Genomic DNA, 12231 nt, shown 5'->3' with positions numbered 1-12231 from the left:
TTTCCTGTAATCTGAGCATTTCCTGATTTCCTAAATGGTAGAGTGGCCTCCCTAATCTTTTCTTTCCCAGGCCTTCTAATGGTTTTCTAATCCCTCTATTAAGCCGTTTGTTCTTTGAAACACCTGGAGTTATTTCTGGTTTCCTAACTCAACCCCAACTGATACAGAGCTTTTGGAAGAAAAGGGATCCAGAATGCATCTCCTTCTTTTTAAAGCCCTTCAGTGGTCCTGACTGAAGAAAGGAACCGAGGACCCCAAATAGGAACTCACCAAGAGGAAAAGGAGAGAACAGGCTGGGTGTGATCAACTCCAGGTTTGCCGTATGGGGAGAATCTATTTGACAATGTATAACTAAGGATGAAATTCCATCTGTCCTAGGCAGCCTGGCATAATGACCACCCTTCAGAATTAGTAGCTGGGCATGCAAATGACAACAAAAAGTTGTAACTTTGAAAGCATGTAAGGTATCACCTCTCCTTATGCAGATATTAGGCTCAGCAAAAGCCATTGCAGCATTAAAGGCACATGCATTGTATCTCATCTCCATGCCTCACAGAGACAAAGTCATCATCAGCCAAGATGCTCCCAGTCTTACAACAGATTGACAAATAGACCTGCATCTGCAGCCTTTCCTTCTTTTTTGTTTTAATAGAGGAATTCTGTATGAACCAATTCAAGACCAGCACCTCCTCCTGCTTTCTCAGTGATCTCCATCTTGTAGTTATCCTGTCTCTTCCTCTATCTCCAGCCTCTTTGCCAACAACAATATTAGTAAACATGTAAATGTGCTCCAGGAATGCACAACTACAAAAGGATCCCTTTTAACCAATGTTAACATCCACCTTACCTAGCTTATTGTTGACCAAACTGTTTAAAAAAGATATTTATACCGCCTCTATTTTTTTTTTTTTAATCCCCAAATACCTATCAACTCATTCCAGTTGAGCTTCTTTAAATTTTCACTATTCTTCAAAAACCTTCTCTGGTTATGGTCATTCATTCATTCATGCACTTTTTTTCATCTTTTCCTTTAACATATTTTTACGTAGCACTATGTTAGGAGCTGGATCTATCTGTTGATCTATCGATTGATCGATTGATCTATAAATAAGTAAAAAGGAAATTGTCCTGCCTTGATTAATGATGCTCATGTTGCAAATACAATTAGTATCTTTTTTCTAATCAATTTATTCTCTGTAAAATAAGAAAAACAGTAATACAAACTTATTGCAACAAGTTAAAAAATATGAGGATAGATATATAAAAGAAAATGTAGGGGCTGGCCCCATGGCCCAGTGGTTAAATTCACCTTCTCCACTTCAGCAGCCTGGGGTTCCCTGGTTCAGATCCTAGGCTCAGACCTAGCACTGCTCATCAAGCCATGCTGTGGCTCTCTCCCAACAATTAGTTGATGTTAACAGTTTAATGTAGATTCTTCCACACATTTGTCTATACTCACATAATTTAGGTTATGATACATGTAATTGCTGATATTCTGTTTTTCACTTACAAAACAACAGTATCAAATGATTCAACCTAATACATATGCACATGTATTAAGATTTTTGTTTATTTTTAAACAGTTTTTGAGTAATGTTCAAATAATATTTTCAAGATATGAATGACTTAATGAATGAATGAGTGATATCTGTGTTCACCTTTATTGGGGAGATATATTAAAAACAAAATCTTCTGCCAACCCAGAAAAACCTCTCCAGAACATGATAAGCATTATAGGCAATCCACTAAGAGACTGCAGAGGCAGAAAGAAATCTCATCCTTTTATATGGCCAGGCAGATACAATCCATTCTATATATGTTGTTGAGGTAAACATTAACTATTGCTCAAGAAAGAGGACTTGACAGCATCATTTGTCACACATAGTTCATTCTAAATTCACCTGATAATTGAGATGACCCATTGTGTTAGCTGGATTCACCCATAAGCAAATCAAATTCTTACCTTTATAATGAGGTAGTTTTGCAACATGTCCAAGGTTGGGCTCTTACCTGCCCACAGAAACTGGGAGATGGGGGCACTATCTTCCTTGATGATTACATTTCAAAGAGATGGTTCTCAGATCCTAGAGAAAGATATTCCTGGATTGTAAGACTGACAAGAGGCTTATCTAGCCTTTAAAAAGATTTGCATACATTTCAAAGAGACAGAGAAAGAATTTAAAATTACAAGTTTTCTAAAGTAAATATGTAAGAAAAAGGAGGGTAGGACATCTCCTCCCTTATTTTTCACAGAGAGAATTAAGCCTCTTATTTTAAATTGGTATTTGCCTTACATATTAAATATCAAGAATCAAAACATTTATATAAAATTAAGTATCTTTCTCTTTGTCACAAAATGTTATGTCCTGATATTTGAATTGTTGGACTCATCAAGAGAGTAACTGTATAGAAGGCAGAAAAGAGACTATGGAAAGGTTGGAGAAATATATAAATTTTTAGGATGAGAGGATTAGTCAGGAAAGGAAGTCCCATAACCAGCAGTCTATGTAGATATTTTTAGACAACTGAGAAGGTAAAATTATCTATACACAAGTAAATTTCTTCCAATTTTTATTTTAGGTAGATAAACAATGATCAAACTGAACAAATTCTACACATTATTTTTCTTAATAGTTTAACAGCAAGAGTATGATTGTTGCAGTGAAAAATACATATATTAGATCTTGATGGTAATTAAAATGTTTCTCCTTTCCTATTGTAGAAATTCAATTATACATTGGAAAATTGCAGCTAATAAAACATGAAAGTAGAAATGAAATAAATCACACAGCTACACAGGCAAGGAAATAACACACATTTGTCTCTTTTTTTCTTGTCTGAATAACTATACAATATGTTTTACTTTAGCATTCAGGCTATCATATGTACAGACTCAATTAGTATGCTTATCTCACTAAACTATATTTAATTTTGTATTCCTGATACTTGCATATTTCCTGGCACAATGACGATACCCAATAACTGTTTATTGGATTAGATTTTAGAATGACTTTAGTTTAAAATTATCCAAGGATGAATCTTGTCTATATTTTTTCTCTAGAGGAGCACTACACTCAGACTAAGCCCCCAAAATGGTTACTTTAATTTGCTGAATAGTGTTTTACAGTATTGTCAGTGCAAATAATCTGTAGTCAATCTATAAATAAAAATTCAGGTGCGCTTATTATATGAGCCATTTTTGAGGACTATAATCAGTGAGCAAACTTCCCAAGGAAGGAAGTGTTCTGAAGAAGCAGGGTGTACAGAGTGGTTATACACCATCTTGGAACAAGGAACATACATCACAATTGACAGGAGTATCTCTTTTACTAGAGTCATGAGATGCTTTGCTAGCACAGCAGGTCAGTGGTCAGCAGGTCAGTGGTCATGAGATGAGAACAGTGGGTCAGTAACTAATCCTTAGTTTCTGGGAAGGAATGTTTTTCCTTAAAGAAATGTTGATATGGGCGGGGGGCAACATCCCCATCTTTAAGGTCATCATTCTTGGCTTTGGGACATTGTAAATGTTTAAAGCAGAGGTACAATGCATGCTCAACAGGTCATGTCAGGTCTTTCTGGAAAAACAAGGTCAGGCCGAGTTAATTTTAAGCCAAATGGCTTCCTCATATACTCCAATATATCTTTTGCTTTTCAATTATTCATCAGTATGAAAAGTAGCATGGAATCTTACTTGTACATCCACTTGTTGTTTATTCATGTTTGATGTCATCTCAATCATAGCTAATGGTTACCATTTATTGAGTGCTCACTACGCAACCTGGTAAACATTTTATGAATGTTACCACTTTTAGTTTCACAACTCTACAAGGTGTGTTTTCTAGTCTTAGCCTTACAATTGGTGAAACTGAGGAGATTTAGAGAAAGTTTAAGTAACTTGACCAGGGTAATACAGCCAGAAAATGGTAGATCTAAGTTTAAACCCATGTCAGTCTGAATACACAGTCCTGCTCCAGGGTCTCTGCTTTTTTAGCCAACGTATAACTCTGTGTCTCTAACCAGGCCACGTGGGCCCAGACTGTATGACAAGTAGTTTACACAGTACCTACCAAATGAAGTGGCAAATTCTGGCTTGTTCAAACCATTGTTAATAGTCAAGATGGCTTAATCCCCAGGGTTAGGAAATGAACAGGTGTTCCTGGTAATTAACATTCTCAATCAAACAAGTGATAATGCCATGGTTTTGGATGACCACTTCACTTATGACAGACTAAAAGAAATGGCTGTTACAGATGTGACCCATGAGGGAAACTCTGTGAGCAGTTGACATATAGGAAACAGAGTTCAGAACTTGTCGAAAGGCTTTCAGCAGGTATACAAAGAGTTATTTCTCCCAAACAACCATACTGTCTAGTGTCTAGAACTGCACAGCCACATCTTGGAGTAGTGATAATGGAGAGCTATGGAAGGTAGGATATTCAGGGTGGGGAGGTGGCTGGGTGGGATGAGAAGGAGAGAATAGCCTTTGCAGGATTCATATCTTTGCAGATTTTATGATTTAGCTAGGAAGGCCTGGTTCTGTTTACCATATTCAAGCTGCAGAGAAAGGGAAAGCATATCTGCAGATACTATCTCATAGGGATTTAAATAACTCCTCTAATGGTTTATGATATGCTTGCTTTTCTTATTGCCCAAACCTCAAGTTCCACAGGAAATTATTTGAGATACCACTGCACTGTCTTGGCATATCTTTTTTTTTATTATTGCTTTTCTCAGTTACTTAAACCTTGTATTGTTATTTAACTATTTATTTGTTCATATCATTTCTTCCTCAACACAAAGGTAAACCTTTTGAGAGCAGGAATGTGTCCTAGAGAGGAGCTATCTTAGTATAGGGAAAAGCACGTGCCATTTGATCTGGCAGGGAATTCAGACCTATTGATTTTCTTTGTTCCAACAAGAGCACATGGGAGACATATGGCTTTGTAGCCAAGAGACTCCTTATTCAAGTATTATTTTCACAGCAAGTGAAAGAAATCCACCTTAGTTCACCTTAATTGAGGAGAATTATTTTGTTTCATGGACGTGAATCACAAGAAAAGCTAGGATGAAATTTGTTGTGCACATTTAGAAGAAGAAATAAATATTATCAAAACTCTTCCTGTGTGACAGCAGAGCTGCAGAAACCTTCAATTTTCACATTTCCAAAACATTGCAACCAGAGGGAAAAGGTTGCCTCTCTCTCATGAATATTTTAGAAATCCCAGGGAAATATTCATAAGCCCAAAAAGGACTGTGAATAAAGAGGCAATCCCCACAGTTCCCTTCAGACCACATGGCTAGAATGTGGTGGGAAGGTGCAGCTCCTCAGAAGAATGGGAAGGCCAATGGGTGAATATTTGTGAGCTGGAAAGCCACTATATTTTATATCTAATGTAGAATGTGATAAAAGGAGAGAAATAGGGTATATCAATCTGTGTTGAATACCTACCATATGTCCTATAAACTTTAAATACATGATAAACTCATCCAAATATCCATAAAGGATAATAAATATGAAGATAAATGAGATGATACTGGGCAGTGAACATCTATTTAAAGATAAAGAAATAATGATATATTTTTAAACTATTAATACTAAGGTTTAACTTCTCTCTTGATTTTAGGATTACTTCTTTGCCCCAAAAAACTAGATAATTTAAAATTTTAGCCTGCAAGAGACCTAGTATTTGCAGAGTACCACATGCAAGCATTTTACATGCACTATATGATTTAACTCTCATAAAAACACCAGAATGTAGGTATTTATATTTGTTAGGATATAGACTAGGCTACTTTAGTAAAGAGACCCAAACATACATTTACTTAAAAAAGAATACAGGTTTATTTCCTTTTTAAGGAACACTTATATATATAGCATGATCCAGAATGAGTTATCCCAAGAGGGCTCTGCCAGACTCAGTATAGAGCTTCCATCTCTGAGTCCAAGATGGTACCATTTCCCAAGTCCAGCTATTGCCATTTCCCAGCCAGTGGAAAAAGGAAAAAAGGAAATGGAGGACAAACTAGGGGTTTTAAGGATATAGTCTAAAAGTTGCATATATCATTTGTGTTCTCCTGTTATCCAGAACTGGGTCAGATGATGATACTTTATAACAAGGCAGGCTAAGAAATGTAGTTTCTAGGTGGGAGTGCAGGACCCCTACTAAAATATGTGTATATGTGGTGAAGTTGGTCGAAGTAGTTCTACTGAGATTTACTGTGAAGTTAAGGTGGTAAAACGCCTCACTTACACAGCCTCCTTCCAAGACCCTGGGTGAGGGAGAGCTAGAAAATTATTCATTTATTTATTTCATATCCTTTTTTCTTAACCTTTTCAAAAGATAGATCTGCTCCTGACAAGTAGGGCCTACCTATAAAAGAAATACAGGAAGAATAAATTCTGGAGGAAAATTTACTCTCTCTGCCTCAAAGTAATTTTCCTTATTTTACCAATGAAGCCCAAAAAAGTAAAGTATCTTGCAAAAAGTCACATAGAGTTGAAGGAGAAATGAGAACCTTGGTCTCTACGGCTCAAAGAATTTGACTATTATATTTCTAGTACATCAAGTACTCATATCTTTTAGAATTTTATTTCCTCCCGGCACTATCTCAGGAGAAAAGTTGGACAACATAGAAATTACAAGGTAATTGGTCACATCGCTTTGTCCCTATCTGTTCAGATGATCTCGGGAGACAAAGTGAAAGTGAAAGAGAACACGTGAAGCCCAGCTGCCAAGCTGACATGACAGCCAGTTAGTTGGGGCGATGCCACTCTCAGATCAACCCAAAGGTTAATAACACAGATGCAGTCAAAGATCTGACGGATAGAGGGTGTGAACTCTGTATCAACAACTTACAGCAAATGCCTGAAGGTGGCAGATGAAGAGGGCTGTCATCAATTAAGCATGGCAGCCCATTTTTATAAAATTGTCAGATGGGATTATTAAATTTCACATCTTAGTTTGCTTGGGGAAAAAATCAAATAACACTAAAGGTTGCATTTTAAAAACAACATTTAGTGTAAACTCTTGCTTCTGGCCTCATGTCAAACTGTCAAAGAAGTGCTGTACAATTTGATCCATGTTTTTCATTTTTCCATTTCTGAACCAAGTTATTTCTTCATACTTATTATTAATCTCATGGTTAAAAAAACCCATCTGATTAATAATTTTTATTTTAAGAATTTCATAAACTGGAGCAATATTTACTTATCAAAGAAACACCCTCAAAGTCTGAATACGAGTGCAAGCGGAATATTTACTCAGCATATCAACTTGGAGTGCACATTCCTCAAAGTAAACTACCATAACAGAACACGAGGTGCAGGCTTTGCTTTTTCCAAATTTTCTTGTTTATAGTACACTCAGCAAAACATGCTGCACTAAGTCACAGTGCACTTAAAGCGGTCTGTCTCCAGATACGCTGCTTTTATTTTAAGATTTCATTCAGAGGGCTCCATGTAATTCAAGTTGAATTCACTGTGGATCGGCTTGATTATCTAACATACAGCAAATCTTAAACTTCTTGTATTTGTAAAACCCCTATGAAGGCCAGAATTATTTGGTAGCAAACTGGAAAAATTTAAAAGACCCAACACAACACTTTTTTTAAAAGGCAATTATAATTATAATGCAATCACTACTGAAGTATAACAAGTTCTCATGGTATCTAGAAAACCATTCACGGTTATTCCACCATGCATATTTTTACACTTAACCTTGTGATGCTGGCTCAGTAATTGGTTCCTATCTTAATGTGACTGGCCTAATACCTTCTTAAGGAAGTTACTTTTCTTTAGCACTGGATTAATATTATCCTATGCTTTTTACTTTTTATTTGTGGTAAGTTGTGTCCCATACTGTACCATGGTCCACTCAACTTAATGATCTATTTGAGGGACATCACTAAAACAGCTTGTAAACGTGATTGTAACCATATGAAATGTTGCACAATGATCAGCTTGAGGTAGTACACTGAAAAGACTCACAATACACCAGAAAGCTGTGAGAAATTGTTGAGAATCACTATATCATATATTGACACAGATGAAGAAAATGATTATGGAATTCTAGAATTATAAGGCATAGGAGTTATTTAGGCCAACTCTCTAATTAAACAGGCCATGAACCAAAAGCTAGATTTGATAAACATCTTAAAATGAATTGGCAGCTGAACCAAGATTTGGACCTAGTGTTGTGTACACCATAGCCTACTGTGTTGCTTATCATATGGTCCCCAAAATGGCATGGATACAATGATAAGAGCAGTTCTTAAATATACTTATTTGAATCAAGCAAATTAAAGATCAGTATTTTACCCTGAGATTAAAACTTCTCAGCTATCAAGTGATTCTTTATGCCTCCTCTCCCCCAATATATCAGCCTAGATGGAGGATATAATCACGTGGCTGTGGTGCTGAGAAAGTTTGCACTATCTTTTAGGTTCCAAAATGTTCCACCTTGTAACAGGTAAATGTAAATTAATTGGGTGACTGACTGCCTGCCTGATTAACTGACTTACAGACAAACTGGGTGACTGATTGTCTGATAGACTAGGGCTTCCCAAGGCAGGTCAAGTTTATCATTCTCTATAGGCTCCTCAAGTAAACTTCCAATGTCAAACATTATTGGCAAACTTTATATTTAGAGTACCAAGTTACCAAATAGGTTTTAGTGAGACAAATTCTAAACGTAATTGGCATCTCTTTAAATCTTTCTTAATTCCCCCACAATTTTGTTTTAAATTAGTACATTTGTTTTACACAAATATACTAGTCTAAAAAAATTAAATGATATTCAGTATCTAAGAATTAAGTTATGTAGTGAGTAATTCAACGCTGACACCTGATATTACGTGACAGACCTAACAGACATAATATTGTGATACTGTGATACTCACAAAAATAACATAGCATTTATATTTCCAGATCTGGACATAATGTGATGTCTTTCAAAAGGCAACTTTGTAATACAAACTTTAAAATTAATATTATCAACTTTTTCCATCTAAAACTTACCGTAGCAAGTTAATGCACTTGTTCTGGCATCCATGTTTGAGAAAAGCATTTTTTGCAAACTTCACAGGAAAACATTTGGACAAATTCAAAAATCACTGCAGCAATACACATAGATCTCATATTTCTTTGATTTTCCCTTTCTTTTCTAATTTCTACATCTTTTACTTTATGATAAGACACAGCCAAAGAAAAGACAATACATTACTACAAAAGACAACATTGGTTCTTAGGCAAAAAGCATATGGAGAATCATCTCTTTTATGTGACCAAATAATCTCTTTTTTAATGTCCTTATTAATGTGAACCAAATCTAAAAATGTGAACATGTAGCTTTATAGATTGCTTGATTCCAATTTCACCTGCATTAGGTAAACTGTGTCTTATAAATTCCTTTCTTAAGGAGTAATTCTTGTATGTTCATTTCTTTTCCTCAATTTCCCACTAGTCCCCCAATTATTTTAGAGTAAACATTACAGTAAGGCATTATGTAAATATGAAAATTTTAATAAAAATGCTTGGTCCTCCACATTATCTTTAGAATTGCAAGGTTTATGTACAAGCATGAATGCTAAGACTGAAATGCCTAGGTTTTCTTCTGCTGTTATATGACAGAGTACTTATAGTATCAGATTCTAACTTTACCAAAACTGAACTAAAATGAAAACCATCATTATAATCAGCCATATGGCTGCTTCATTCTAAACTGGTTATTTTTAAAAAGCCAGTCTCCAACATTCCTCCCTACAGGAAGAATAAAAATAGCATTACTACTGTGCACATCGAAGCTTCATTGCTCAGCCAGTGCATTTAGCTGGCACTAAATTCCTGAATGGCACAGTACTACAACACAGGTCATCTGGATGACTACCAATGGACAGTCTTCATGTGATCAGGGATTAATCTGATAGACATGGCCTTTGTAGAGACAGCTACAAAATACAACACTAATTCTGAAGGAACAGGGATGGAAAGAGTCATCTTTTTCAGGTGACCAATGAATCTTCTTTTAAAGTTACCACTACTGCACACAGATCCTGAAAAAGGTAGGAAAAGATTCCATTTCATTGTATTCAGAATCATCCTCTTGGAAAACCTCTTCTAGTCTAAAAGCACCCTCAGAAAGTGTTCTTTGTCTTGAAGATAACTGTGGTTCAATTCCGGATGATATTTGGTAGCCCTTATTTTTGTCTTTTGGAGAATTTTTTGGTGCTCTGTAGAGAGTGGACATGTATGTGTTTGGGGAGGGTCACAGAAATCTGATAAAATGATATTATTGAAGAACTTGAGGCTAACCATGAACTTGAAGTTTTGTATTCAGCTCTACAACAAAAGGCACCAGCTTCTCCTACCCATAGATTTGGTAGCAGGAAAAGACAGATGTGGGTCTCCATTTTGCCGCATGGATTGCAGTCTCTCCTCATTGGTTTCAATTTTTTTCTGTTCTCAGAGAAACAATTTCTCTGTTTCTATGTATTATATACATCCAGCTTTCTTTCCAGACTGCTGGCTTAGATGACCTTTTGAGACTTGAGGCCTAGCACAAGATGGACAGGCAACAGCTTTGCATAAATTTTTGCTCCAGTTCCCACAATTGTGTGAGGTGAAAGGTCTCTATAATAAATCTTTAATCTATATCACTCATAGTGATTCTACTTCTCAGGCCAAATCCTGATGGATAAAGTAGTAATGGAGAGACATGAAGAAATTAATTAAAGTGATTAATGCCCAAGCACTCTTCAAAGGAAGATAGTAGAAGAACCTAGAAGCATGCCTTTACTTTCTCTGAGTTGATTCCATATCCCTAAATGCATATGTCTATAGTTCTTATTTTATTTTAGACACTTTTTTACACAGTGACACTGAGTTTCTCCAAAAGTGGAAAGAAAATAGCTCCAAGTAGCTACCCCTTCAATATTCACTCTCAAGTCCATTAATCTTCACTCTGAAGTGTCTTAGTTCCACTTTTCCCTGCCTACTTCTGACTACTTGGAAAGTTTGCCCATCAGGCTATGTTAACAGTCCTTAAAAACCTATCATGGGTTTTTCTCTTTGTGTATTAAGAGTAAAGTCTTTATAGTTTAGTGATTCACTGCAAACTCGTGAAGGAAGTGATGCTCACATTATCTTTTCCTTGTCTAAGGCTCAGCCTGGCTCTGATTCTTCTAGCAGAAGCTGAGTAGAGCAATGACCACATCTTCCGGCCTAGCACTAAATCACCCATAATGTGAACAGGAGCAGTGCATATCAGCTCTCTGACTAGGAGCTACCAGACTGCCACTTCCTTTTATTTCAGCAAACTTGGTTTTTGGCAACCAGCACACTTCATTTTTCTTCCCTGACAGCTGTATCTGAGTCACAGGTCCACCGTGCAGGGCTTTTCTTTCTCCTTAGAGTGTTATCAATTATTCTACAAGTATTTACTGAGTACTTACCATGCACCATGCACCATGCACAGAACTAAGCCTAGGCCTAGGCTGGGATGAGATGTGTGATGAACGAAGCTCTTCAGTTTGAGGACATAACATATTCTTGGGCATACAGGCTACACAAAGAGGAGAGTTGTAGTAGCTTCTGTTGAGGTTAGAAAAATATATATAACGGTGCTTTTTAAATTTTACCTAATCTGTCACTGCTAGAGTTTTGTGTAATGTGAATAGAATTCTCATTCTTTTCCCTAGGCTAACCCTCAATGCTTCATTACAGCACAATTAATACTGTCTGGGGAGAAACAGTTTATAGCAGATCTCTAGGGCTTGCTTATTAGACACGCTATGCCCAAGGCTTGGGCTTTTGACTTTCCCACTAAACATACATTCAAATGATTATTCTATAGATGGGATTGTAGACTGGGAGTCCTACTTAGGCTATGAAAAGAAAAATCAATTTTCTTTTTTACCCTTTTTCCATTCTTCGGTACATCCTATCACAATACAATAAGATAGTAGTCAGCAAGCTGTTTGTACCAAACAGCAAGAAAGAAGCAGTATCTATTGTTAACTTTTTACAAATGCAAGTTTAAGACTAAAAGAAATCAAAATAGAGAGTATATAAATGACTGCAATTTTACTAAAAGACAAAGCTTAGTTATACACTCAAACATGTACGCAAAATACACTGGTGTGCACTAAAATACATCCCAAGGCAGAATTTCATAATTGTGTTTATAAGTAGAAGACAAGATAGACACATTCTGAGTAGTATATTCAATTTTGTTA

At 36.2% G+C, this 12231-nt stretch overlaps 1 long non-coding RNA gene across 2 annotated transcripts in view; it reads right to left on the bottom strand.

The window, feature by feature from the left end:
* LOC139075141 (uncharacterized) overlaps positions 1 to 12231 on the bottom strand; it is a 57308-nt gene that overhangs the window by 14073 nt on the left and 31004 nt on the right. For both annotated transcript variants that reach the window (XR_011525242.1, XR_011525243.1), the window contains exon 3: positions 1964 to 2084. This is a non-coding gene — a long non-coding RNA (uncharacterized lncRNA). The remainder of the gene's footprint in view (positions 1 to 1963; positions 2085 to 12231) is intronic.

The sequence above is a fragment of the Equus przewalskii genome, chromosome 13 (assembly GCF_037783145.1).
Source record: "Equus przewalskii isolate Varuska chromosome 13, EquPr2, whole genome shotgun sequence".
NCBI classification, from domain to species: Eukaryota; Metazoa; Chordata; class Mammalia; order Perissodactyla; family Equidae; genus Equus; species Equus przewalskii.
This window is presented reverse-complemented; position numbering and strand designations above follow the sequence as displayed.